The sequence below is a fragment of the Taudactylus pleione genome, unplaced genomic scaffold (assembly GCF_031769625.1).
Source record: "Taudactylus pleione unplaced genomic scaffold, aTauple2 ptg001458l, whole genome shotgun sequence".
Taxonomy (NCBI): Eukaryota; Metazoa; Chordata; class Amphibia; order Anura; family Myobatrachidae; genus Taudactylus; species Taudactylus pleione.
This window is the reverse complement of record NW_028285856.1, coordinates 33,439-60,304: the sequence shown is the minus strand read 5'-3', so window position 1 is coordinate 60,304 and position 26,866 is coordinate 33,439. Positions and strand designations below refer to the sequence as shown.

At 42.3% G+C, this 26,866-nt stretch overlaps 1 pseudogene; it reads left to right on the top strand.

The window, feature by feature from the left end:
- Nucleotides 1-145: 145 nt before the first annotated feature.
- The window catches only part of LOC148442563 (serine/threonine-protein kinase PLK2-like), a 32,486-nt pseudogene continuing 5,765 nt past the window's right edge, over nt 146-26,866 (top strand).

Here is a 26,866-nt window from a genome sequence, read left to right as displayed (position 1 = left end):
TGAAGAAGGTGTGTCCTCTACCTCTGCATGGGGAGGACTGGGGGACAGAGGGTCGGCGGCCGCTGATGATTTGTCACCTTTAGGAAAGTGTTGAGAGATGTCACCACCCACACGTTTTCTGGTATTAGTATTTGACCTGTTCATAATGGCGATGAGGGAGAAGGTGGTTAGAGGTAAGTATAGTGACTGAAAGGACTCTATAGGCCTGGTTGAACAGCGACAGAGGACCTGAAATGACGGACGTCTGCAGATATGCACAAAGTGTAATTGTGCGGCCTTTGTTAAGAAAAGAACCACAGGAGGGCACTGCTCCAACTCTCTCAGGGAGTCATTGCTTCAAGTTGTAAACACATTTATTTCAGTGTCATAAGGCGGTTTATAGGTGGCAGTGAGGTTCCACTGGAGTCGGATATGCGTGTTCGCTTTAGAGCTGCCTGTCAGCCCGGCCAATGGTGTAGGAGAGTGAAAAAGTTTAGGGGCCTCTAGTAGGTGCAGACTTTGTAAGAAGATGTGCAGACTGTGTGATATAAAGTGGACAAATCAGAATCCGCACTTATCCAAATCCGCTGAACCCGCCCGCCAGGTCGCGTCCATTATAAGATCCCTTGTTTATATAATCAAATGTTCAGTTTATCGTGAATACACTCACCCTTCCGATTATTAGCAGGTGTCCAGGCGATGTTGCCAGGGTGGAGGAGACCCTTGATGTTAGAGCACAGTATTCATTGATGTAGTTGGAGGAGAGCAGATTGTAAAAGGGTCTGCCAGTGGCGTAGGGATTATCAATCCAAGGTGGGTAACTCAGAAGGGGAGAGAGTTACAGTGGAGGAAGGGTCCAGCAAGAAAGGTGAGGCACCTGAGGGCCCACACGCTGCAGGGCAGGGCTGAGAAGCAGGTCTGACAGGAGGGAGCCAGCACAGCAGGGGAGAGATGATCTGGGGAGACTGTGAGCAGGCTGGTGTGGTCTAAAATGCAGGCCAGGCTCCAGGGCCGTTTACAAGATGGCGGCCACCCGCGATTCACGGCTCCGGCCGCGGCTGCTGTTAGGGGGTCTCCTGGCTAGATATCTCCCCTCCAGAGGGCCACACACCACCAGGGAGGTCCAGGGGGAGGACCGGGAGGTAGCGCCGGTAATTGGAGCCAGTTGCGGCTGATCGCGGCGCCGCCGACCCGCGGAGCTCCAAAATCGAGCCCCCGGCTTCTGGGAGTGAAGTAGGCCGCGGGGCTGCAGAAGTCAGAAAACACTCCCAGAGCTCAGATGATGAGGCAGAGGGGTAGTAGAGGAGCAGGAGGTGCGAGGGGAACCCCTGGGGCAGCAGAAATGGGGTGCTTTGAGGCAGCTTTCTTGGGAGCTCTGCTGAAACACAGCCTCTTTGCTTGCTAGTCAGGCCACGCCCAGACATCTCCTTTCTATAAATTTTGTAACATCATTTTGTAACATCATTAACATAATTTCTACATCCCCATAATAAAGTATGGGGACTGTGAAAATTATCGGGGGAGAATTGTAACCAGTAGATATCAGCAGGCTCCCGACACCCATGGCCAATGAAGCTCCGCCCACTCACGGATACCGAAGCTCCGCCCACTCACAGGTGCACTAAGCTCCGCCTACGCACAGCACATGAAGCTCCGTCCACTCATGGGTGCACAAAGCACCTATTGTTTACTCCCCACAGTAATCCATCAGCAAATGAGCTGACAGTTTGAGACTGCGGTGGACACTGAAATTATGAAAAAAGTGGAGCAGCAGAGGCCAAGCTAAGCCCACAGAAGTATGGACAAGGGACATACCAAGCAGAGGAATACCCAGGGGCACCGAAAGGGGGGGAGCGGGTAGAAATTACCCAGACCCAGGCTTCCTGAGGGGCCAGGCGGGGGCCCAGGTCCACCACTGCCCCCCCTCCCTCACAGCAGCCCAGCACACAGTGGGTCTCATTCAGACCCACTCGCAAGCACCGATGCGCTTGTAAGCGGGTCGATGTAGAGGCCCTGCGCACGTGCAGCGGCTGCACTGCGCGTGCGCAAGCCCCAGAGCAAGAGAAATTCTCTCACTCCAGGGCTTACTACAAAAGGGGCGGCTGTCGATGGTGATCGACAGCTCACACCATTTTGTAGGCGGGGTGGGGGGGTGGTTTCACAAACGGAGGCGTTCCCAAGCGAATGCTTGCCGTTTGTTTGCGGCCCCACTAACATCACTGGTGATGTCAGAGGGAGACCTTACAGCTCTATTAGAGGTGAAAGGTCTCTGGGGCTTTCGGCAGACGAGACCCTACCACAAAGGTCTCGTCGCAAGCCCCGATGGTCGCGACGGTCTTATATATATACATACGAGTGTGTGTTTATATATATATCTCTATTTGTGTGTGTGTGTGTATATATATGGATATCTGTCTATATCTATATGTATCGCAGAGTGATTGACAGGCAGTGAGCGTTTGGGGGTGTTGGGGATAGTAGGTGAAATGCAGCAGCTGTGCTAAATATGCAAAAGCCGCAGGAGGAGTATTAAGTAAAAATACGCATACTGCAAACTTTCTGATCCACTAATGCGTCCGAAGATCAACTACGTGACATCAGGTTACTCAGGATGTCTGGCAAAATCACGCTGCAGGGGCCTGTGAAGCTGCATCCAAGGACGCAGCCACTGGCTTTGGCATGCCCAGAAAATGGGCCAGACACCCCCCCAGGCATGCCCAGAAAATGGGCCAGACACCATCCCCAATGTCACAGGGCCAGATCTGCACCATGCACAGTGCGGCTCATGCACAGATAAAAAACATTGGAGATTTACATAAACATTGAATTTACATCAATCTCTGAATCAGCCCCATATGTAATGCATGCATTTTTGATAGGTGGCTTTGTAGATCTAATATATAGTAACATGACATGCTGTCTGCCCTGTGTCTATGCTACCGTTCAGTCATTACAGCTCTGTGTTTTGTAAACAGGTTGAAAAAGAGATTGAACTACACAGCCAGTGAAACATAGAAACATTGGCCCTCATTCAGAGCCGTACGCTCTGAGCAGAGCGCACGCTCTGAATGAGGGCCACCCTCCATAAAAATGGAGCGTCCTCCTGGACGCTCGTATAGCTGTGGGTCACCACCCACAGCCTATACGAGCGTGCAGTTTGATGGCCGCGATGGTCGTGACCATCGCGACCATCGCCACTGAGAGCCGGAGCCTGCGGTTGAGGTTTTCAACCGCAAGCTCGGAGTGATTTTGGCTCTATCAGAGCCAAAATCACTCCCACTGACATCACTAGTGATGTCAGTGGGCCGGCTTCTGACGGGAGGCGTTCCTGTGGGAACGCCCCCGTCAGGGAGGCACGCCCACCAAAGGGGGCGTGCTGTCAATCAACATCGACAGCACGCCCCCTTTGATCAGACACAACGAGCGAAGGACTTTCCTTCGCTCGTCGAGTCTGGCGCATGCGCACGACGGAGCTCCCTCCGTCGTGCGCATGCTCAGTGCAGAACATCGACCCACTTGCGAGCGGACAGCCGCTCGCGAGTGGGTCTGAATCAGGGCCATTGTCACCATTTTCAAGACCAGAAATATATGTACCTGATACTGGAATACTGCAGACACAAGGTTTGATGCATTCCTCTAATGTAACTGTAAGGGATGGTGGGCACTAACAGCTTAAGGCCCCCATACACAGTGCGATTTGCAAACCATCCATCTCGTTTGCGATTTCCCTTGAATTCCTGAACTCTCCCGGTCATATTGTGCTCACACACGGAACGATTGTACAAACGACCAAACAATATAGATGGGTCGTAAACGACTGCAGATTGTAAACAATAGATCATTTGTAGCAAACAACCTCACAATGTTGGAATTTAAATAATGGGAGGAAAAGTGATAACATATTGTCCATCGCATTGTTCATTATGCACGCACACAAAACAATGTGTGAAAATCATGAAAGATAGGTCGATATCTTTATGCAGGTTCAGTTGATCAGGGACTAAGATGTACGACGGCGGGGACGCGCATCGGCATCATGTTCATCCCCAAACACTGCACTTTTTACACGATTGGTCGTTCCAATTGATCAAATACAGCCAAATCGTGTAAAAAATTGCACAATGTACGGGGGCCTTTAGACTGTAAAGCCACATACTGTGAAATTGGTATAATAAGGTATTGTCTAATAAAGTGTGCGAGTTGTATCAATACAATGTTGCATAACATTTCTCTGATATCTGCTGCCATGTCCCGATAGCTAACATCATCATTTGGTGCCATCAGCGGCCACCTGCACATAAGCAGCCCGATGGCTGTATACGCGCATTACAACTGCTGTGTCTGGAACCCAGAAGTAAAGACTTCACCAGGACAGCAATTTACCAGAGGAGCTGTCCTAGCAACTATTGTATATATTGATACATACCCACAGAGTGATTGCCGGTTAGTCGATGATCATTAATGGAAATTATCTCATTTTATATACGATCTTTGATACATCTCGTCCACCATCACAGGGCATTATCTCTAACATAGGTCCTAGGGGACCTATATATCAAGTCCCTTTTGTCTAAAATAGTTAAATTATGATCTCTGTATGATTTATGTATCTGGACTATTTAACATAAGCCTAATGCAAGACAAAGCTAAAAGACTGCAGGTCTGGCCCTTATTTATCAAGCTCCAAAAAGCATAGCTTTTCAGAGGTTGTCCATATTGGGTAATGCCATATTCAAATGCATGTCAACAGTACATTATGTACATATGTATAATATACTGTTGATATGAAATTGAAACACCTATAGTGCATATGCAACTACAGATCATCTGAATACACCAATGTTTATTGTTGACACTGATACGCTTTTGTTACTCTTCTGCAGTCTCTTGCTCACATCCTCAGGGTACGTAAACTGCTGACAGAGCCAGAGGTGCGGTACTACATGAAGCAAATATTACAAGGGGTACAGTTCTTACACCAGCAAGGCATTATCCACAGGGATCTGAAACTAAGTGAGTAACATATCTTATTGTGACTATATATTACCAGCTCAATGTTACCTGTAGCCATTCTCATAGTGTGGTGGTGTACAATTCAGCAAAGCATGAATTTATTTTGTAAGCCAAAGCAAAAAGGTCACGTAGTGTCTCCCTAGAATATTCAGTCACAGTCTGGCTCCAGAAATAGGCCATTCCACACACAGCCTTAGTAAACCTGGCACTTCCTCACATACTCTGCATGTAATAAAACTCAGAAGTATTCCCATAATCCTCCTCTTTATACCTCTGTAATATATGGCATGTCATCCTTTTACATAACACAGCCTCATTCATTAACAGTACATGTAAAGCTCACATGCCGGGCGTTCCCCAGATCCCTACTCTTATGCAGTCATTGTAAATCTGGCAGAGGTAGGTGAAACACGTTATGATTTTTGGTAAAATGGAACTTTATATAATATTACAATTTCTTTTAATACAAAGAAAAATAAAATATACTGTTTCTAGATATTGTATGAAACAAGTTTGCAGCATATCTAGAATACATTTTTTAACAGATTAGAAACAAATTTACCTCAGTACTTTACTGTATGCCTAATAAAACAACACAGCAGTGAGCTACAGGTGTATTCATGCAGACAATAAGACACGAGAGCCTCTTCAGTGTATGTACAGCTACATATATATTGTTTTGTAGTGTTCAACAACACCTCATCCTCAAGAGCAGTTTCTATCACTGCATTCCTCCCAACAATTTAATATCCTAAGGAGGGAAAGGTCGCGCGCCGAAGGGCATGGCTTGCGCAAAAGGGGTGGATCCCATGGAAAACGGGGCGGAGCCTCGCGGCTTCCCCAGTTTTTGTCACTTTGGGGGAATGCCCAGCACTCTCCGGGATGCTGTGCAGCCCCCAGGCAGTCCATACACATGAGAACAGATGCCGTGCGCATGCGCACGGCATCTGTTCTCCTCCTGCACACCCGTTGCTCTGCTGTGCAGAGCTGCGGTTTGTGCTCTCCCCAACTTTCCCCCCCCCTACCACGGGACACTGTGGCCCGTGGGTGGGACAGCGGGACAGTCCCAGAAAAACGGGACAGTTGGGAGGTATGTCACTGCATTACAAACATAACCCTCTGTGCTTTAGTATAGATGTTACCCACGTGGACACCACGCAACATATCAGCACTAATTGTTCCCCATTGGTTTTGCTGAGGGGTATATTTACTAAAGTGAGAGTTTATAGAAGTGGAGCTGTTGCCCATAGCAACCAATCAGATTCTAGCTATTATCTTTTAGAAGGTGCTAGATAAATAAGTAGAATCTGATAGGTTTCTATGGGCAACACCTCTATTTCTATAAACCCACACTTTAGTAAATATACCCCTTATTGTGTGTACTAGTACTACAACAGTGCCTTGTGAGACTTCAATGCAACATTGTAAAAAAATAGAAAACAATTATACCTTCCATATAGAGATACTAACCAAGGACAAATAATTACTTTTTCATGTCTCAAAAAGGTTAAAAAACATTGCTACTTGTTTAGGGATCGCTTATGCACTTTATTCTATTAGCTAATTACAGATCAGTAAGGAAACACTCAGGCGCTTGTTATCAGTATAATGTCCAGTTTGTTTCATCACTGACTAAAGGCCCCCATACATCAGAGATTGATTGCAGCAATCGTGCAATTTGCAATTGATTGTGTATAAAAATATTTCCCTTTTTTAATCGATTGTGGCAATTCCGCAATCTGCAATCGATTGAAAAAGGGAAAGATTTTTATACACAGTCGATTGCAAATTGCACGATTACTGCAATCAATCTCTGATGTATTGGGGCCTTAGGGGCCTATTCATTAAACGCAAAAATTCAATGGAGATAATTAGCTTTAGAACTCTCATGGAGTTCTAGCTAATTATAGGTTGAATTCATCATTCCACCTCTCCATAAGTATCTATTCCCAAAAGCTGTCATTTTTGCAATGACAGCTTTTCGGGAAATAGATACTTTTCCCTGCCTACACTACCTTATCGCATCTGGAAACAGTGCTGCGCATGCGCTGTTACATCTGTAAAACCAGCGCATGCGCAGCACTGCCTACAGATGAGTTAAGTTTCGTACCCCCCCGACCCTCCCCACCCCCTCCCCCCTCCGCTCACCTTCCCCCCCCCCGACTTACTTGTCCGCGCAGCAGCCTCCGGCTCCGTCCTGCTGGTCTGTCATGTAGTTTCGGGGAGCACACATGACAGTCCAGCCTCCGGAGCCTGAGGACGGAGCAGAGCACCGGAGAGACTCGTCGGGGGACCTGCACACGCTGATACAGGTAAGTGGATTCTGCTATTCGCCACCTCACAGTGGCGAATAGTAACTGCATCAAATTCCGAAAATTTATAATTTTCGGAATTTGATGAATACCATAATTTCCACATCCCCATACTAATGTATGGGGAGTGTGGAAATTAACGCAGGGGAACTTAGCAAGGAGATATCTGTGATATCTCCTGTGTTAAATCTGTTCATGAATACCAAAATAACGTTATTTAAGGAAAATGTCCCTAAAAACGTTATTTTAATGTTGATGAATAGGCCCCTTAATCTCTGTCCTTTCCCATTGCTACCCTTACTTCACATTTTCTACTGTGAGGAACCATTGTGGAATCAGCTCAAAAGTATAGATAATTATTTAGTCATAAAATATTTATTCATATTTATATTGTATTATAAATGTCCCATATATAGTCATGTACTATATATTTATATGTAGAGACAATAGTGGAAGGAAAAATGGAATAGCTTGTCAATGGTCTTTTTTTCTTAGCATCTCGAGCCTTCATTCTATTTTTGGTTATTTTATAAGTTACTCATCTGAGCTTAATGCTGCATACACACGTAAAGATTTTCTGTCCAACCATCCAACCAGTTGATTGGTTGGAATGAAAATCTGGTAACGTATGGGAGTAAATGATGATCATCAATTTGCTCCTAAATGCCAGAAAACAGATGAAAATGGTCGTCACACAAGTTTGTTAAATGTTTGATCGAAACTATTTGTACAAACAACACTTTTTGTCCATTTTCCAGCATTTGGGAGCAAATTGCTGATTGTCATTTGCTTTCATACCTTACCAGATTTTCATTCCAACCAATCAACTAGTTGGATGGTTGGACAGAAAATCTTTACGTGTTTACCCAGCTAAAGATCTGTAAATGGAGACATGCCTTTATGGATACATGTATTTATGTTTTGAATAAATTAGCCCCTTGCATTTGTAACCTTCCTTTTTACCACTAAAGGGTCACCAGGTTACTACCACCTTTGTTACTCCTAATGTACCCACCCTTACCCTCTATTAGTGGTGTACGTCCCCATTGTCAGTGCCTCCACCCAGGTTAATTATTTTGAATGTCAAAAGGGCTCACCTGGGAAAACCCAGTGATAGAATATATAGTGTGGTGTATAGATAATGTGTAATCACATACAATACTGTATCATTTCACTTCACATTTACCACCAATGTCTTCTCCTTCCACAGATTCCGCAGTAATGGATCTCCCACCATAATCACTCCAGGTAAGTAAACACACAGTATTTAAAAAACATTAAAGTTACTTTTATAAGGAATATAAGTAAAGGATCTTCACTTATACTTTGCATATAAACTGCTGTTAATATACAGAGGATAAACACAACTCCATGTATTACATCAATACAATGCTTAATATACAAAACCCTTAAACTTAAACAATGTTATAACATTAGTTAGGGGACTATGGCCCTCATTCAGAGCCGTACGCTCTGAGCAGAGCGCACGGTCTGAATGAGGGCCGTCCTCCATAATTATGGAGCGTCCTCCTGGACGCTCGTATAGCTGTGGGTCACCACCCACAGCCTATACGAGCGTGCAGGTTGATGGCCGCGATGGTCTTGACCATCGCGACCATCGCCACTGCGAGCCAGAGCCTGCGGTTGAGTTTCTCAACCGCAAGGCCCGGAGTGATTTTGGCTCTATCAGAGCCAAAATCACTCCCACTGACATCACTAGTGGTGTCAGTGGGGCGGCTTCTGACGGTAGGCGTTCCCTTGGGAACGCCCCCGTCTGGGAGGCACGCCCACCAAAGGGGGCGTGCTGTCAATCAACATCGACAGCATGCCCCCTTTGATCAGACACAACGAGCGAAGGAAAGTCCTTCGCTCGTCGCGTCTGGCGCATGCGCACGACGGAGCTCCCTCCGTCGTGCGCATGCGCAGTGCACACCATCGACCCACTTGCGAGCGGACAGCCGCTTGCGAGTGGGTCTGAATCAGGCCCTATATTTATAAATAGTTCCAATCCAGAGTTTGTAGTCCCGGTTCAGTTTTTGAAGTGTAGATATTGTCTTTGTTAATTATCCTTATGGGGCTTTTCCTCTAGCAAGCCATCCCTTTTCCTTGGTCGTATTATAGACTTTGTCATGCCATAGATTAGTATAACTGGACTCCCCTCCACAATATATCTAAGTCCATATAATGTGCTTATGCTGGTACCTTGGTAAGTATATAAGCCTTGCAATATCAACAAATATAGTCCTGTGGGGTTATTCCATCACAGTCACAATGAACATAACTATTCGTACTCCAAAATAATTATATTTATACAGCAGTCCTGCCAATGCAAAAACCTGAGTTTGGTGCTGTGTGCTGTGGATTATAAGTGTAACTGGCACTATTTTAGACAGTAGATGCATACACCAACTCCCCCTGACTTATATCTGCCTCAGGCTGCAAATTCTTCCTGTATTCCTAAGTCCCAGTCTCTTATAGATATTGAGTTATCTATCCATTTTGGTCCCTCCTCTTTGCTGCCTCAGCTTGCTAGTAAGTCGGTTATATGATTAGGCAGAAATTAAGGAGAGAGTGAGTCCGCACAAGTAATGCAAATTTTTATTATTTTATAATAAGATAATATGTACCAACATGATGGTCTATCACATAGAATAGATTCTGGATGACCCTAGGTTGGTGGTGCACCCCAAAAAATTTGTGCAATACACATATAACAAAGTTTAGGTAAAGAACGAAAACTAGGAAAAAAGACAAATATGTCTATATGGGCGCACTCTTGTAACAATATAGATAGATCGGAATTTATTAAAACTTAACTTTTAATGAGATTTAATAATTAAAAGAGAAGAGAATCTCCTCACTACAAAGAATCACACTTATTTATGGATCGATGTGTAGATACAATGGACAAAAGATTGTAGAAACAAATATTAAATCAAGGTGATACATACACAATAATTATTATGTTTATAGATCAACGTATAGATACAACATATAAATACAATGGTCAAAAATGTGTAGAAACAAATATTAAATCAGGATGATACATACACAATAATTATTAAGTTTCCTGCAAAAAAAGGCCTAAGACATAGAAAGCACGAGGTGGTGTGCACTATGTAGAATATATCTATTATAATTAGCTCATGCTTGAAGGCATAATGCAGGAAGAGATGGCGAAAATAAATGCTTGTATTAGAAGGATCTCTAAGGTCCTGTTTCTGTGATTAAGGTCCACAATGGACACAGGGACACCACACACCACAAACATCAAATATGACTGACAAAGAATGAATCAATTCAATACGAGTAATATGTACAATGTCAGTCAATATGATCGCTACTGATACCAATCACAGTTGATTGATAAAGGTCCACAATGGACACAGGGACATTACACACAAAAACCAAAAAACATCAAATACGACCGACCAAAAATGAATCAATTCAATACATGTGATATGTACAATGTCAGTCAATATGATCGCTACCGATGCCATTCACAGTTGGGTTCTCCCAATATTAATAAATAATTCAGACATAGATCAAATGGAAAAATCACATATAATTAACAGGGTACAAACCAGTGCAGGCTTGACCTCAAAGCAAAAGGGTCTGAAACCTGAGTGTATATGTATAATACTAGGAGTCACATATGGTTAGAGGAAAACAGTAAAGTCTGAGGTGAGAGAAACGCTCTAAGTCTCTTCTACTGTTCCCAGTCAATCAAACTGGGAATGAGAGAGTGACAATGGTGTAGCCTCAGATGAAACAACAGGAAGGCACTTCTGCTTTCTGAGATGTAACTGCGTCTGAGCCCTGATACCAGCTGGGCATTGCAGGGGGAGTCACATGCTATGGACTCAGATGAGAGAGCGTATCTGAGCGATAGTGAAAGTACCTGTGTCAGAAGTGGTTGTGCTGGAGTGCAGTGTGTGTGAGATCCAAAAGCTAAATGCTGTTACAGCAGGACGCGCGTATCGCCGGGAAGGCTTGATCACCTGGTCATTAGGCTGCACTACTGCTTCTCATAGTTAAAGGACAGGCGTCCAACCATAGCGTTCATTATCTGAGTGACTGATACAGCAGCCAATCGTAATAGGGTAGCATTAATTAATGCTCATACAGACGGAGTTTAAAAGGAAGTTTATCCAGACACAAAATGAACATAAATGGGTGTTACAAATGTATGTAAATGAGTGTTATTTGAGAAAGGAGGGTTTGTTAGTCTCATTAGGAAGGCACTTATTTAATCCGTTAAGTAACGGAAAGTATGTCCTATCATGGGACTGTATTTATAAATGATAGATAGACCAGCCAATTGTAAGGAAGGAAAAGAAAAATACTAGCCAACACGTACATCCACGTGGTTCTGAAGGTGTTCAGACCACGTAGGAAATTAGCATATGTAAACAAAGTAATTAAGAAAGCATTTAAGCATACTGAGAGGAACTAAAGAATTCAAATGTGAAGCATGTGTTTATAATCTGCAGCAGAGAATGCTAATTGAATATCAAAGTATATGAAAGAGTATACAAATAAATTAAGTAATAACCTGTTAGAGATTGATATTGATCAATTATGAAAGAATATGTAAGAAATCGTAGATCAATGTAAACACACTCGGAAATGAAGGAGATATAATCGATGAAAAAATGGGTAATTCTCAGTTAGGAGACACATATTAAATACAAATGTCAAAAAGCAAATCCGATCATGAGGATTTATTTACTATTGACGGGCAAGCCAGTCATTCAGACGAAAGGAGTACCAGCCATTGCGTGCATACGCTTGGTTCTAAAGATGTTCTAAAATCGCGCGGAGTTAGCATATGTAGGTGAAGTAGTTTTAAAAGTATTTGCAAACATAAAGAAGGCCCGAGTCTCAGATATGAAACATATAACAATAACATTCAAAAGAGATTACTGATGAAATGAGTGATTAACAAATAAGAAGGTATGTGCAATACCCAAAATTGTTAGCATGGGATTTGTGGTGACGATAGTCTGTAAAAGTGCAAGTGATGTTGAAAGGTGTTAGACTACGTAGGAATGAATGTGTGTAAACATAGATAAAATCCAAAAAATAAAATATAGTCTTTGTCAAGCGCCTATTCAGCGGACTAGGTGGGTAAGTGACTGTTACATCAATCAGACCCATACGGGTAGTGTTGTGAATGTGTGTTGTGACATGGTTGAGAAAGTGTGAAGCTTAAACAGATAATTGAGGTGTAATAGGGATTTGAATGAAGGTGACCCTATGGGACTATGAAATATATAAAAAACAGGTGAAAAAGAAATAAAAGTAAAATGAGTAAAGGAAAATATAGTGATGTAAGTGCTGTGATGTGCAGGGGATGATGATCTAGTGACTGAGTTGTGGGTACTAATTGGTAAAAATTGGTGTAAAACCTGAAAACAGCAGAGATAAGATATAAAATATATAAAGTGATTGAAAAATAAATAAATACGAAAATTCAAAAGTTCAGAATTTATGAAACATACAGGGAATATGTCTGAATCAAGTATAAAATAAGAGAGGATTTGAGAGGCATGAGAAAGAAATAAACCAATGATGTGTGTAGTGAATTAGAATTGACAGGTCAGCAGAGAGATCGAACCCTTGAGAAGGTCATTGATACGAAGGAGTACGGACATGAGTTATTCTGTAAGAAAAACACTAAAATTAATATTCTCATTGAGACCACCGAGTATTACTGTGCCCAGTCTAAATATCCACTCGCTCTCTTTTTGTTGGAGGGCTCTATTAAGATCTCCTCCTCTTAGGCCGAGTTTGATTCTTTCAAGGCAAAAAGCCTTCAGATCTTGCGTTCGCCCAGAATGTTTACAGTGAAAATGTCTGGCCACTGTGGTTAGTTGTTTCATCTTTTTTATATCGGTCTCAGCATTTCGAATATTTCCCAGATGTTCAAGGATTCTGACTTTCATCATCCTAGATGTCATGCCCACATATTTTTTATCACATGGGCATGTAATGCAATAGATCACATTCGTTGTTCTGCAATTGTAAAATTCTTTCATTTTAATGACCTGATCAAATTTATCTGTGACCTTATCCACATTTTGTATGTGTGCACACACTTTACAAGCACCACAGGGGTAGCTCCCAACAGTGGTTGAGGTTAGATTTGAATGCAAATTGAGGTGGCTCCTGACTAATCTGTCTCTCAGGATTGATTTTGTTGTTATTCAAATGTTGGACAAACGCATCCAGTTGATTCTGTGTGCCATCCCAGATCATCAAAATGTCATCTATATACCTCATCCAGGTGATGACATGCTGAGTATAAATTTAATTTCCATCCTGAAAAACATGTTCCCTCTCCCACCACCCTAGAAAGAGGTTGGCATATGTAGGTGCGCAAGCTGCGCCCATCGCAGTGCCTCTGATCTGTACATGGAAGCGGTTGTTGAAGGTAAAATAATTATGATGCAGGACAAAATCCAGGAGTTCTAGAAGAAAGCCCTGGAAATCTCCTAGACCTTCCATTGTGAGGAAATATTTCACTGCGTTGATCCCAAGATTATGAATAATGGATGTATAAAGGGATTCAACATCTAGGCAGACCAGGAGGTGAGTGTCTTCAAGGGTGGTATCATGAATTTTTCTCAGAACATCCGTTGTATCTTTTATGTAAGATGGTAAACTGAGTACATGTTGCCTCAGATGAATATCGAGGAAGCAGCTGGCTTTTTCCAATAGTCCTCCATTGCCTGACATAATGGGCCTACCAGGTGGATCATCCAAGGTCTTGTGGATTTTGAGTAGAAGATAAAATGTTGGTGTTCTGGGGTGAGATACCCACAAATAATCATATTCCATTTTAGTGATGATCCCATTGTAAAAAGCCCTATCTATCATCCTCGAATAGAGATTCTTAAAGTTTACAGTCGGATCAAATAAGGAAGTCGTATAGCATGAGGTGTCTCGTAGTTGTTTATTTGCTTCACGAAGATACAGTTTTAATGGCCAGATTACAATGTTTCCGCCTTTGTCTGATGGTTTTATTACCACATCATCCCAGTTTTTTATCTGTTCCAGGGCTATACGAAGTGGCCAACTAAGATTATTGTATGGCTTACGCTGTCTTTGTCATTTATAGATTTCATCAAAGTCCCGAGACAAACATCTAATAAAAACACCCACTGCAGGGCATATGTTCTCTGTTGGAAAAAAGGTAGAGCGTTTTTTGCATAGAGGTCTAGAACGGATGGGTAATGCATTGGTCTTGTCAGTTAGTTCCTCCAAGGCTGCAAGGGCCTTTTGTTCCAATTGAGAAATGTTGTCATCTATTGGACTCGTATTTGTCTCTGCTGAGTCAATACTTTTAGAATTAAAGAATTTGGTTAGGAGAAGTTTCCTACCAAATAATCTGAGATTGGTTTCCCATTGAAATCGATTAAACTGATTAGTGGGGGAAAAAGACAGACCTTTACTTAGAACCTGGGTTTGAGAATCATTAAGGATATGATCAGATAGATTAATGATTTTCAATGAAGAAGACGGAATTTCTATCTCTTGCTGGTCCTTGTTGAATATCTGCTTGGTGAGTGGGGCTCCCATCTTGTTTTTCCTCTTGGTCCCCCGCCTCGTTTTAGGACATACTTTCCGTTACTTAACGGATTAAATAAGTGCCTTCCTAATGAGACTAACAAACCCTCCTTTCTCAAATAACACTCATTTACATACATTTGTAACACCCATTTATGTTCATTTTGTGTCTGGATAAACTTCCTTTTAAACTCCGTCTGTATGAGCATTAATTAATGCTACCCTATTATGATTGGCTGCTGTATCAGTCACTCAGATAATGAACGCTATGATTGGACGCCTGTCCTTTAACTATGAGAAGCAGTAGTGCAGCCTAATGACCAGGTGATCAAGCCTTCCCGGTGAAACGCGCGTCCTGCTGTGACAGCATTTAGCTTTTGGATCTCACACACACTGCACTCCAGCACAACCGCTTCTGACACAGGTACTTTCACTATCGCTCAGATACGCTCTCTCATCTGAGTCCATAGCATGTGACTCCCCCTGCAATGCCCAGCTGGTATCAGGGCTCAGACGCAGCTACATCTCAGAAAGCAGAAGTGCCTTCCTGTTGTTTCATCTGAGGCTACGCCATTGTCACTCTCTCATTCCCAGTTTGATTGACTGGGAACAGTAGAAGAGACTTAGAGCGTTTCTCTCACCTCAGACTTTACTGTTTTCCTCTAACCATATGTGACTCCTAGTATTATACATATACACTCAGGTTTCAGACCCCTTTGCTTTGAGGTCAAGCCTGCACTGGTTTGTACCCTGTTAATTATATGTGATTTTTCCATTTGATCTATGTCTGAATTATTTATTAATATTGGGAGAACCCAACTGTGAATGGCATCGGTAGCGATCATATTGACTGACATTGTACATATCACATGTATTGAATTGATTCATTTTTGGTCGGTCGTATTTGATGTTTTTTGTTTTTTGTGTGTAATGTCCCTGTGTCCATTGTGGACCTTTATCAATCAACTGTGATTGGTATCAGTAGCGATCATATTGACTGACATTGTACATATTACTCGTATTGAATTGATTCATTTTTGGTCGGTCGTATTTGATGTTTTTTGTTTTTTGTGTGTAATGTCCCTGTGTCCATTGTGGACCTTTATCAATCAACTGTGATTGGTATCAGTAGCGATCATATTGACTGACATTGTACATATCACATGTATTGAATTGATTCATTTTTGGTCGGTCGTATTTGATGTTTTTTGGTTTTTGTGTGTAATGTCCCTGTGTCCATTGTGGACCTTTATCAATCAACTGTGATTGGTATCAGTAGCAATCATATTGACTAACATTGTACATATTACTCGTATTGAATTGATTCATTCTTTGTCAGTCATATTTGATGTTTGTGGTGTGTGGTGTCCCTGTGTCCATTGTGGACCTTAATCACAGAAACAGGACCTTAGAGATCCTTCTAATACAAGCATTTATTTTCGCCATCTCTTCCTGCATTATGCCTTCAAGCATGAGCTAATTATAATAGATATATTCTACATAGTGCACACCACCTCGTGCTTTCTATGTCTTAGGCCTTTTTTGCAGGAAACTTAATAATTATTGTGTATGTATCATCCTGATTTAATATTTGTTTCCACACATTTTTGACCATTGTATTTATACGTTGTATCTATACGTTGATCTATAAACATAATAATTATTGTGTATGTATGACCTTGATTTAATATTTGTTTCTACATTCTTTTGACCATTGTATCTACACATCGATCCATAAATAAGTGTGATTCTTTGTAGTGAAGAGATTCTCTTCTCTTTTAATTATTAAATCTCATTAAAAGTTAAGTTTTAATAAATTCCAATCTATCTATATTGTTACAAGAGTGCGCCCATATAGACATATTTGTCTTTTTTCCTAGTTTTCGTTCTTTACCTAAACTTTGTTATATAGGCAGAAATTAAGCCTTTGAGAAATGTTTGAAGGGCAGCTGGTGATTATTGTGAGTGTGGTGCTTGTATTTGTACTCACACCCCTGCGGTATAGAGATACAGCCTCCGGGCTGTCCTTTGTAGTGGGAGCTGCTGCTTGCTTCAGCCTCTGCAGTCAGCCTGAATTCAGGCTGATTTGCCTGCCCAGGACCCGCTTCTCAGACCTCCATCACAGGGGGACTTCCGACAGCCACCTCCTAGCCAACTGTAGCCGGCGCCTGCTCCATGACGCCGGCAGTCCCACTGCGACCATTGGCCTGCTGTCTGTGCCAGCCGCCTCCTCTCACCAGGGATCACCCAGATCGGTGCAGGTCCACCTCCCGTGACGCCGCCTCTCTGGCATCATCGGCAAGACAGGGTGGGTGCCACTGTCGCACCTTCTTCCCCAGCTCCTGCTGGGCTCCCTCTCCGGCTCTGCCCCCCTGCGCCCGGCAGCTCATAGCTGCTCACTGGCTGCCCGGGTGACAGGAGGGCAGGCACTGGAGGGAGGGATCAGGAGACTGCCTCTCAGCTGCTACTAACAGCTGTTATATGTCCTCCCTCTCACCAGATCCTATTTTCCTGACAGGAACTGATTCACTCCCATCTATATTACTCCGCCCCCTTCTGCAACTATCACCAATGTCTGTGAAATGTATATCTGCAGCATGAAGCACCAAAGTCCACTGACATCATAGATATTTAACATGTACAGGGTACATACATTTCCACATATTTACTTATATTTACATCACATCACATCTATCCCTACAGTATATTTAACATTTACCTCATAAATGGCATTTTGCTGTAAATAGATGAATGAAAATATATACCTGTTTCAATTGTATATATGAATTATCTCCGTAACCCTAACCAGGGTTACACATTCTATTAGTTAATACAAAATAAGCCCATTGAATTGTTTTATGGAGTTCAGAATCAGATTCATTTAGTCAGAATGTATTTGGAAATAACCAGACTAGACACATACTGTATCTTCCTCATGTACGGCCATGTTGGCATGTCTGTTACTGCTGTGTCAAACATTATAAATGATACACAATGTTGATGATGATGTTGCTCTAAATAACAAAAAGTGATGTGATGTGCTAGAAATAAACCCTTTTCTGCGGTCCTCTCACCCTGCCAGTGACCCTTTGTGCTCACACCAGACAGGTCACAGATTATACTAGTTACAAATGTAACACTCAGACAGTTACTTAGCATGGCCGTTCCTGGCAGGAGCCTCAGAGGAACACATGGCATCTATTCTAGTAATGTCCAATTCCTCTGTCTGCAGACCAAGTTCAAGGAGCAGCTTCTCTTCTGCAATCTGTTTGCAAACACGTAATGTACAGACATGCAAGCACCAATACCATGCTTTAGTGACATTTTTAACACAGATATTGGACACATACACAAGAAAATTCACATATCTACACAGTAACACAAACAGTGACTATGAAATACAGTCACACTCATTTGGAATTTCCCCCATTTTGTTACATGATGGAATGATGAAAAGTGACACAACAAGTACCCATTCTTCCATTCTCCATTAACATTCGGGCTCTTGGCTGCACAGTTTAATTGAATAGTATTGTTCCATTTTACTTTTACAGAACAAACAGTATTACACCTCTGCTGGGCATATTAAGGGGCGCCTGTTGCCTACACACAGGGGGTCTCATGTATAAAACGCACTTGAGGGTTTTAGGAGAGCTCTTGAAAGATTAAGGCTGCATGTGAGTCTGGTCAGGCGGGGTAGGAAGTTCCATAAGTAGGGAGCAGCATGGGAGAAGTTTTGGAAGTGGGAGTGAGAGAAATGGCTGTCTCAGAGAGGATACGAAACATAGGGGTATATTTTTTACGAAAGTGCAGTTTTTAGAAGTGGAGCTGTTGCCCATACCAACCAATCAGATTCTAGCTAATATCTTCTAGAACAGCCATGTGAATCTCGCAGCCCAAGGGCCGCATTCTGCCCAAATGTACATTTTATGCGGCCCGAGATCGATGGCTCAAATATACATATTTTGCGGTCCAGCCTGCTCCTGCCACCCGCCCACTATTACGCTCCCTGGCCCACGGTGGCAGACTTGACATGCCAGTGCTTGCTCCTACCAGTGTGTGCTGCGGCTGCCAGCGTCCACTACTTTTACCCCACCTGCCGCCAGCGCCCCCACTACATAATAGTGAGTCAAGTGACTTGCTCCACATCCCACCTTACTTATGCCGCATTGTCCGGCGTGCCCGCAATAATGTTTTCCATGTGAGCACTGAAGCCGGCGTGGCGTCACGTCATAACATCAGTGCTCTTAAGAAAAACGTTATTGCGGGCACGCACGCTGAATGAGAGGAGCCGCCGTGGGTGGTGTCAGAAGTCTGAGCAGGTACTGGAGCAGACAGACAGTAGAAGGAGCGAGCAAGGTAACTGTTGTAAGGGTTAAGGCTCCCACCCATCCTGAAATTGCACTTCTTCACTATTATCCCCCTCAACTCATATCATATTACAGGTATGTCATGGCCATATCCTTATTGCTACTAGGGCGGCCTAGCACAATACTGGAAACTCTCTCCCCTTTCTAAGATTATTGCCGATACTCATAGAAATAATGAAAAGGAATCTTTAGGCTTGAAATATTCAACATCTACCATCTCACCTTTAGTTAAATGGAGCCCATTGTTTGAATATTATACCGAACATCTTAACCCATCCCATTCCTCCTCCAATCCATAATTAGGTTCTGTCTCTCATGTTGTTTGCAGATTACCTTTATAGGGCCTGATTAGGTAGATACATTTAGATTTGGGAGGGCTGTGCCCAAACTGACATTTACATTTTTAGTGTAAAAATAAATCTTTCCAGCATGTGTGGGCTACATGCAAAAGCAGCCAGTATTTACCCTACATGCAAAAAAAAATGTATGTATTTTCACCACTTACATTGTAACGTGGTTTGATCAGGTGCACAGTTACTTGCTCTATTTTAAGCTGGGTACACACTATGTGTACCCGGATGATATGTCGGGCCGACGGGCCGTGGGTACACATTGAGCGATGTAATGACCGACTGAACGATCCCTCGTTGGCATGTGATCGTGGGTGTGCGCAGATAGTCCGTACACACTACGCGATTCGCATGGTCCATCATTCTGATCCACGATGAAATGATAGAATGTTAAATGGATCGCATCGCATAGTGTGTACCTGGCTTTACTCTATTCCCAAATCTGAATCAGGCCCATAGTTGTATGTCTGCAAGCTATATTGGCCTACTCTCATGTTTTTGTTTTTCTACTTTAATACTATTGTCTTGTACTCCCTTCCCTCCCTCCTCCCTTTCTCTCCCTGGTTGTTTGTTCCCCTTTCAGTACTTTCTGGTCAATGATAACTACCTTGTATTGCACGTGGTTTCAGTGATTTCAGCTGCTGCATTGAAATTTTTTTTAAATAAAAATATATTGTTTAAAAAATAAATAAATCTCATGCACGTATAGGGATTATGATATATTACTGCATGCATTATGCACAACTGAGGTACCCAATTCTGGTATTCAGGGTTTACAGTTCATTATGTTGTTGTAGGTAATTTTTTAATTGCCAAGAACATGGTTGTAAAAATTGGGGACCTGGGATTGGCTGTGGAGCAGTGTGAAAAGATCCCAGGGTAAGGATACCGTCCATGTTATCTAACTGCTGAAGCATGCTTGTGATTTCCGCATCCTCTGACAGATGTGTTTTTCACCCCAGCATCATATGTGGCACCCCAAACTACCTGTCTCCTGAAGTTCTGGCCAAGGATGGTCACTCTTTCAAATCAGACATCTGGGCTCTTGGATGCATAATGTAAGAGATGTATGATAAAGTACTGACATTTCTGTTTCCTTTCCCTGTACTACAAATGTCAAGGAAGCAACATAGCATTAAAATACATGACATAGTCAGCATGATAATACCATTAGAATAGTAGGTTCTGCTCACACCAGTCCCACAATCCAAGTATTTATATCATTCTATAATTCTCTGGCAGCTCTACAAACCTTGAGAGAGCCATCCTATTTATGTATACAGATCTGAAAAACGGCAGCATATAGTCTATCATGTGCCATCATAAGCCATCCAGGGACGAACAATTCAGTTTTTGTAATAAATACTGTTTGTTGATTAAGTCATATGAATGTGACCTTGCAGGGTCAAGAATCTTCAATTCCAATATACATATCTGAGATTCAGAGGATTAATTGCTGTAAATATGCACCCAAGGGCAGGAACGAGGCCAGACCTCTTTTGGGACATAAAGGGAGATGCATCAAACTTTCTAAATAGGACAGGTGAGTAGTTACCCATAGCAACCAACCAGATTCCATAAAATTTCATAGAAGATAAACGAAATGACTTTATAGGAGTGGAGAGGGTTAAACTTCCTAGGCTGGGGGCAGACCAGTGTGAGGAATCATGTGATAATTAGGGCCAATGGGTTTTTAGGGTTGTAGGTTATAGCAGGGATATTAGAGATTGTTGGAGGCGGAGTCAGCCTCTTTTGTTCCTGTCTTCCCACCCTCCCTCCCTAAAGTTTATTTTTATGGGCTCTTTTTGATTTGGGTTTGGTGATTGTTTCGTTGGCTATTTTAGGCGGGAAAGAACGGCAGGTTACCTATTAGCACTGTGAATATTTGTTTACTCATTGTTTTGCTCACCTTCGTTGACTCATAAAGTCTGCTGGACCACCCTGCCGGGGGCAGCATCATCACCTTACCGGGTGGGTAGTCAAGATAGAAGGCTTGAGCGTATTGTGTTGTGGTTGGAGTGTTTATAGTGTTAGGCTTGGGCTGTTGTTAGCCGTTCTTTCTTTGCCACCATATTTAAATTAATTTAATTAATATAGTAACTAATTCATTATATGTTTTTAAATAAATAGCTAACAAATTCTGCCAAATACAAGTCTCCGTGTCTTTATTTCAATTAAGTATGTTATTGTCACTGATTCACACGCAGGTCAATCCTCAGACGATGGGAAGTTTATGTAATAGATAAAATTATATCTAGATCTTATTGATTGCTATTGGCAACTTCACCGCTTTTCTCTCTTAGAAGGTTTGATACATCTCATAACATCAAATATAAGGGGGAATTCAATTAAACTTGTTATTTTAACAGGTATGAAAAAGGGTGGTAGCCTCTGGCTTTAACGCCCCGGGTGGGAGTACTTAGAATTCCGACAGCCTGGATGTTGGCGCCGGAATCCCAACACCTGTCAAAATCCCAGCTCCCGCATCCCAACGGTAAATACTGGGGTTAGGAGGAGGGTTAGGGTTAAGCACTAGGGGGAGGGCTAGGGTTAGGTACTAAAGGGGGAGAGTTAGGGCTAGGCACTAGGAGGGGAGGGTTAGGATTAGGAGTAGGGAGAGGGGGACAGTTAGGATAAAGATCAACATGTGTCGGTATCCTCCTAACCCCATCTAGATACTGGCATTGGGATTCTGACCACTGTCATCTGGTTCCCAACCCCCCCGGACCTATTCAATTAGAGACCCTTTCCATACAAGACACTTTTTAACACCCATTAAATTAATGCGTCAATGGGCATTCACTCATATTAACGGGCGTTAACACAAATGATCCGTGATGAGTTCATGGACCTATGCGTTAACAGGGTCTTAGCTCCCGATAACAGGGAATTTACAGAGGATTTCTTTTTGGGTCTAATCAGACCCCCCCTCCCAAAACAAAAACCCAGTTAAGTGCAGCCTGCAGGCTGCCTTCGGGGCTAATTAAATAGCCATGGGGGATTAATTAGCCCTGCAGTAAATTACTGCAGGTAATTGAATTCCCCCAATAATCTAGAAGTCAGTTTTTGGAGGATGTCCCATAGAAAGTGAGGAATCCAGGGGTAAACATAGTTTAGTTGTAAGTACTGTTATATATATCCGATTGTTTGTTCTATGGAAAGCCAGAATAAAGTTGAATCTAATCTAGATACCCATTCCCTCCAAATATATACAGTAAATGATTGTACTGTATGTTATGCAGTAAGGTGGTCTGAGGGGAGACCTGGAAATACTGATTCATGCTTTTGTATTGTCCCTCAAATACAATTTGTTGGTCATGGATAGAACATGACTTTAAGGTCTGGGGGAACAGTAACATTGACAAGACATCTGAAAGATCCACAACAACCAAACAACCAGATGTTGCCTTTCTCTCTTTATAAGCTGTACAATAAGAATGTAAATTATAATGTGACTGTTTGCTATGGGTTACAGCACACCTTTTCATACATGTCTCCATTATGTAACTGTGTAATTATATAGATATTTGACGGTGCAATGTCTGAAATGCCTTTGGGCTCTTTTTGCCCTTAAAGATCTACTTTTTTAATTAGTTAATTAATTCTATTGTGCTCCTTTGGATAAAACCACTATGCTTCACGAATGTCAACCAATCAGTTTCTTCTTCCTGCACTAACAACATAATGTTTGATGATGTCCTTTGTCTACTTGTAGCGCCAGGTAGCCAGCACTTACTATTAAATAGGATACCAACCAGCATATGAATATCATATCCATAGACATTGTTCAAAGATCTTATTAGTCACATGGGCATTGAAAAAAAGGCCTATTGGAAGCCAAAATCTTATACTTTGTCCAAACTTAGGAGCATGTTCTCAAGGCTTCCCAAGAGCACAGTGTATTAAATGCTTAATGAGCGCTCCCATAGATATCTTTTATAGCTGCTGTAAAGCTTACTTAATGTTTTGGACAATCTGCATTAAATGACATTTCTTGTAGACTGACATTAGTCTATGGGCATGAATGCTTGTAAACAGCAGAGGGTTAAGACTTATGAACATTTATGAATGGCTGAGCGTTACTGGTTATGAGAAGTGAGTAAAGCAGACTTTTGTTACAAGTGTGTGAGTGCAGGTCTAGTCACTTACAGTACATTAAGGGGTATATTTACTAAAGTGAGAGTTTTTAGAAATGGAGATGTTGCCCATAGCAACCAGATTCTACTTAACATTTAACTAGCACCTTCTAGAAGATAATAGGTAGAATCTGATTGGTTGCTATGGGCAATATCTCCCCTTCTAAAAGCATAACATTCAAATCATAACACCTTTGTGTCTAAAGTCTGTTTTGCAGTACCAAAATGCTATTTATTGTACAGAAAGTAGCCTTAACCTTTGATAGAAATCAGGATCAGCACTCCTTAAAGCATGAAGATTAAACAAATAAATAAATAAATAAATAATGAGTTGCAAACATCCACTTCTGCACTGCAAGTTTCCACACTTTGGGGCTGATACAGGAGTGTGCACAGCTGCTACTGTGTCTATTGGCGCTGCTCATCTGCGACTTTATGTAAATACCACCACAAAGCCCTTTCCTGGTGTACATCCATGAGTATGAAGGTGCAAGGACTGAGACACCCACTGTCAGAGTCTGTAGATTGGTGCATCTTTTACCATGGAAACGTGCACATTCGGTATGACAGGTGCAGGTTCTCCGTCTGAGTATGGTCATCTACTTGAGCGCCTATGTGCGCAACCACTTTCACAACACTCCTATAACACGTCTATAAGATAGACCATCTCCGTGCGTGCTCTAAGCTACCACCCAGGAACGCCCCACGACACTTCTGATACCATGCATCTCCATAGCTATTAGCAACAGCACCTTTGTGTGAACACTGGGCCTGATTCAGAGATGGACACTAATGTGATTGCAGCAGCGTTCTCGTACGATTGCAGCTGTGACAATATGCTAATGTCTGCAAAGATCATCTGAGCATAGACGCCCACTGCTGCCTTCTCACCTGCGTGCAACGACGCATACCTACGTAAATATTGGTGACATTGATGCACATCGAGCAGCCATCTTGGCCTTGCGGCAGGTCTGACCAGCCGCTGCCTTGGGAGCTCTTCAGACATGTAGAGCTGCGTATACACTCGCAGTGGATAATTTATGCACGGCCATGTAATAGTGTTTACACGAACAGATGCCTGCGTTTCTCAGACCACCCCCCATCACCAACCCAAAATGCTGACAGCCTGTCACTCACAGTGCGGCTTATACGCATGTGCGATAGCAAACAATCCCTCGATCTGCATGAAAATCGCATTAGCGTCCATCTCTGAATCAGGCCCAGTGTGTGTAACACAAGTACCATAGGAGATATCAGGGATATTCGCACACGCGCAGCATCAAAAGTTGCTCAGGTATGTGACCTTCAGCATTGCGTGTAGCTCTGAATCAGGACCTTTGTGATATATGAAATAAAGCATTCGGCATTCCCACTTATAGCTATATTTATAGACATACAGTAGTAGCATCATATTTCATTCTCGTGGTGGCCTCACACTTGTGTGTTAGAAGTTGTGTGCTTGTGCTGCTTACAAACCTCTTTAGCAGCATTGTCATGTGTTTGTGTGTTGGATCAGCTAGGGGACACATTGTTACTTCACACCGTACTTTAGTCATTTTTAACAGCTTTTTCTTTTACAGCTTGTGTTTGATAGGCTGCAGCATTTATAATTCATTTCAGTGGTCCTGGACCTTCAGCAGTTTTATCTGTTAGGGGAAAACACAACATATAACCTTAGTAAGCTATAGAAGCTTTGGAAACATTTAGAGGTCCAGCAAATAGCATATGCCATAGACTGTAGTGATAGGGATGATCAATAGATATTTGCTGCTTTTTACTGACACTGCTGGTTACAAAACACAGATCTGACACCAACCCAATATGGGATTTGGTACACAGGTGACTTATGTTGTTTCTGTATAGAGTGCAGACTCTGCGAGGGGGTATGTGCTGTTGTACTTACACAATACTAAGCTATGGGAAGTTACAGCTCCACTCTCTCACATTCAGGTATATAATGCTGTGTGAATATTCCCCTTTCAGAGCCCAGTCACAGAAAGAGATGTATTACTTCATCCGAGAAGGATTCTTTCCTGTACTATCTTACATATCATCTAATGGCAGAAGACTAATCATCTCTTTACTTGTGAGCTGCCCCACCAATAGGCCATGTATAGAGGAAATCCTGGCTCATGATTTCTTCACCCAGGTATAGAACGGTCTCACTGGTGTACTGAGATAGGGGTATATTCACTATCCTAAGTGGGGATTTATACAAGTTTAGGTGTTGCCCATAGCAACCAATCAGATTCTAGCTATTATCTTCTAGAAGGTGCTAGATAAATGATAAATAGAATTTCATTGGTTGCTATGTGCAGCATCTCCTCTTGTATAAATCCATACTTTAGTAAATATACCCCTTACAGTACATATTTGGAGGGCTGTCATAAGCAACTACATGTAAATGCTGCACTGTGCAATGGGATGTATTTACTAAGTTGTATGTAACCTAATAGAACGCCATAGGACAAGCATAAAATGAGTCTTTTATCATCACTGAGTCTTTTCTTGTGTTCAGGAAATCACTCCCGAGAAGCTCTCATCTACCACCTGCCACACAGCTCCCACCCTGTCACTTTCCATCCACCTCACCAGATTCTTCAGAAAGGCAGCTAAAGTTTTATATAGAGGAGTATTATACAGATCCTTATGCACAGGTATATAACTTGTCAGCTTCCAGCTATACATAGCTAAGCATACTAACTTCATCTTGTGCAAATGCTTGTGCTATGCTAGAAATGTTAGTGCAACTGGCATTCTTTTTATAGCATACAGTGTTTATATTAATAGTACCTTTGCCCTCTCTGTATAATGAATAATAATGATCAATTCTAATATTTCCTCATAATTCACTTGGAGCATTATATAACAAACTTGCTCTTTTTTTGATGGAGGGGGCAACACTCCAAGAGGTGGGGGAAATAGTACAACAACCTGCAGTTGTCTGGTAATTAACCAATCAGATAAATAAACTACTGTAGTTCTTAGCCTATGTATGTGTTTGTCCTAAGCACAATTATATAGTAAAAAATTCTCATCCGTTATAAGGTTGACTTAAAAAATACATATATTGTATAGTTATTCAGCTCTTAACATTTATGCACTACTGAAAAGTTATTAAAATGTATTAGAGT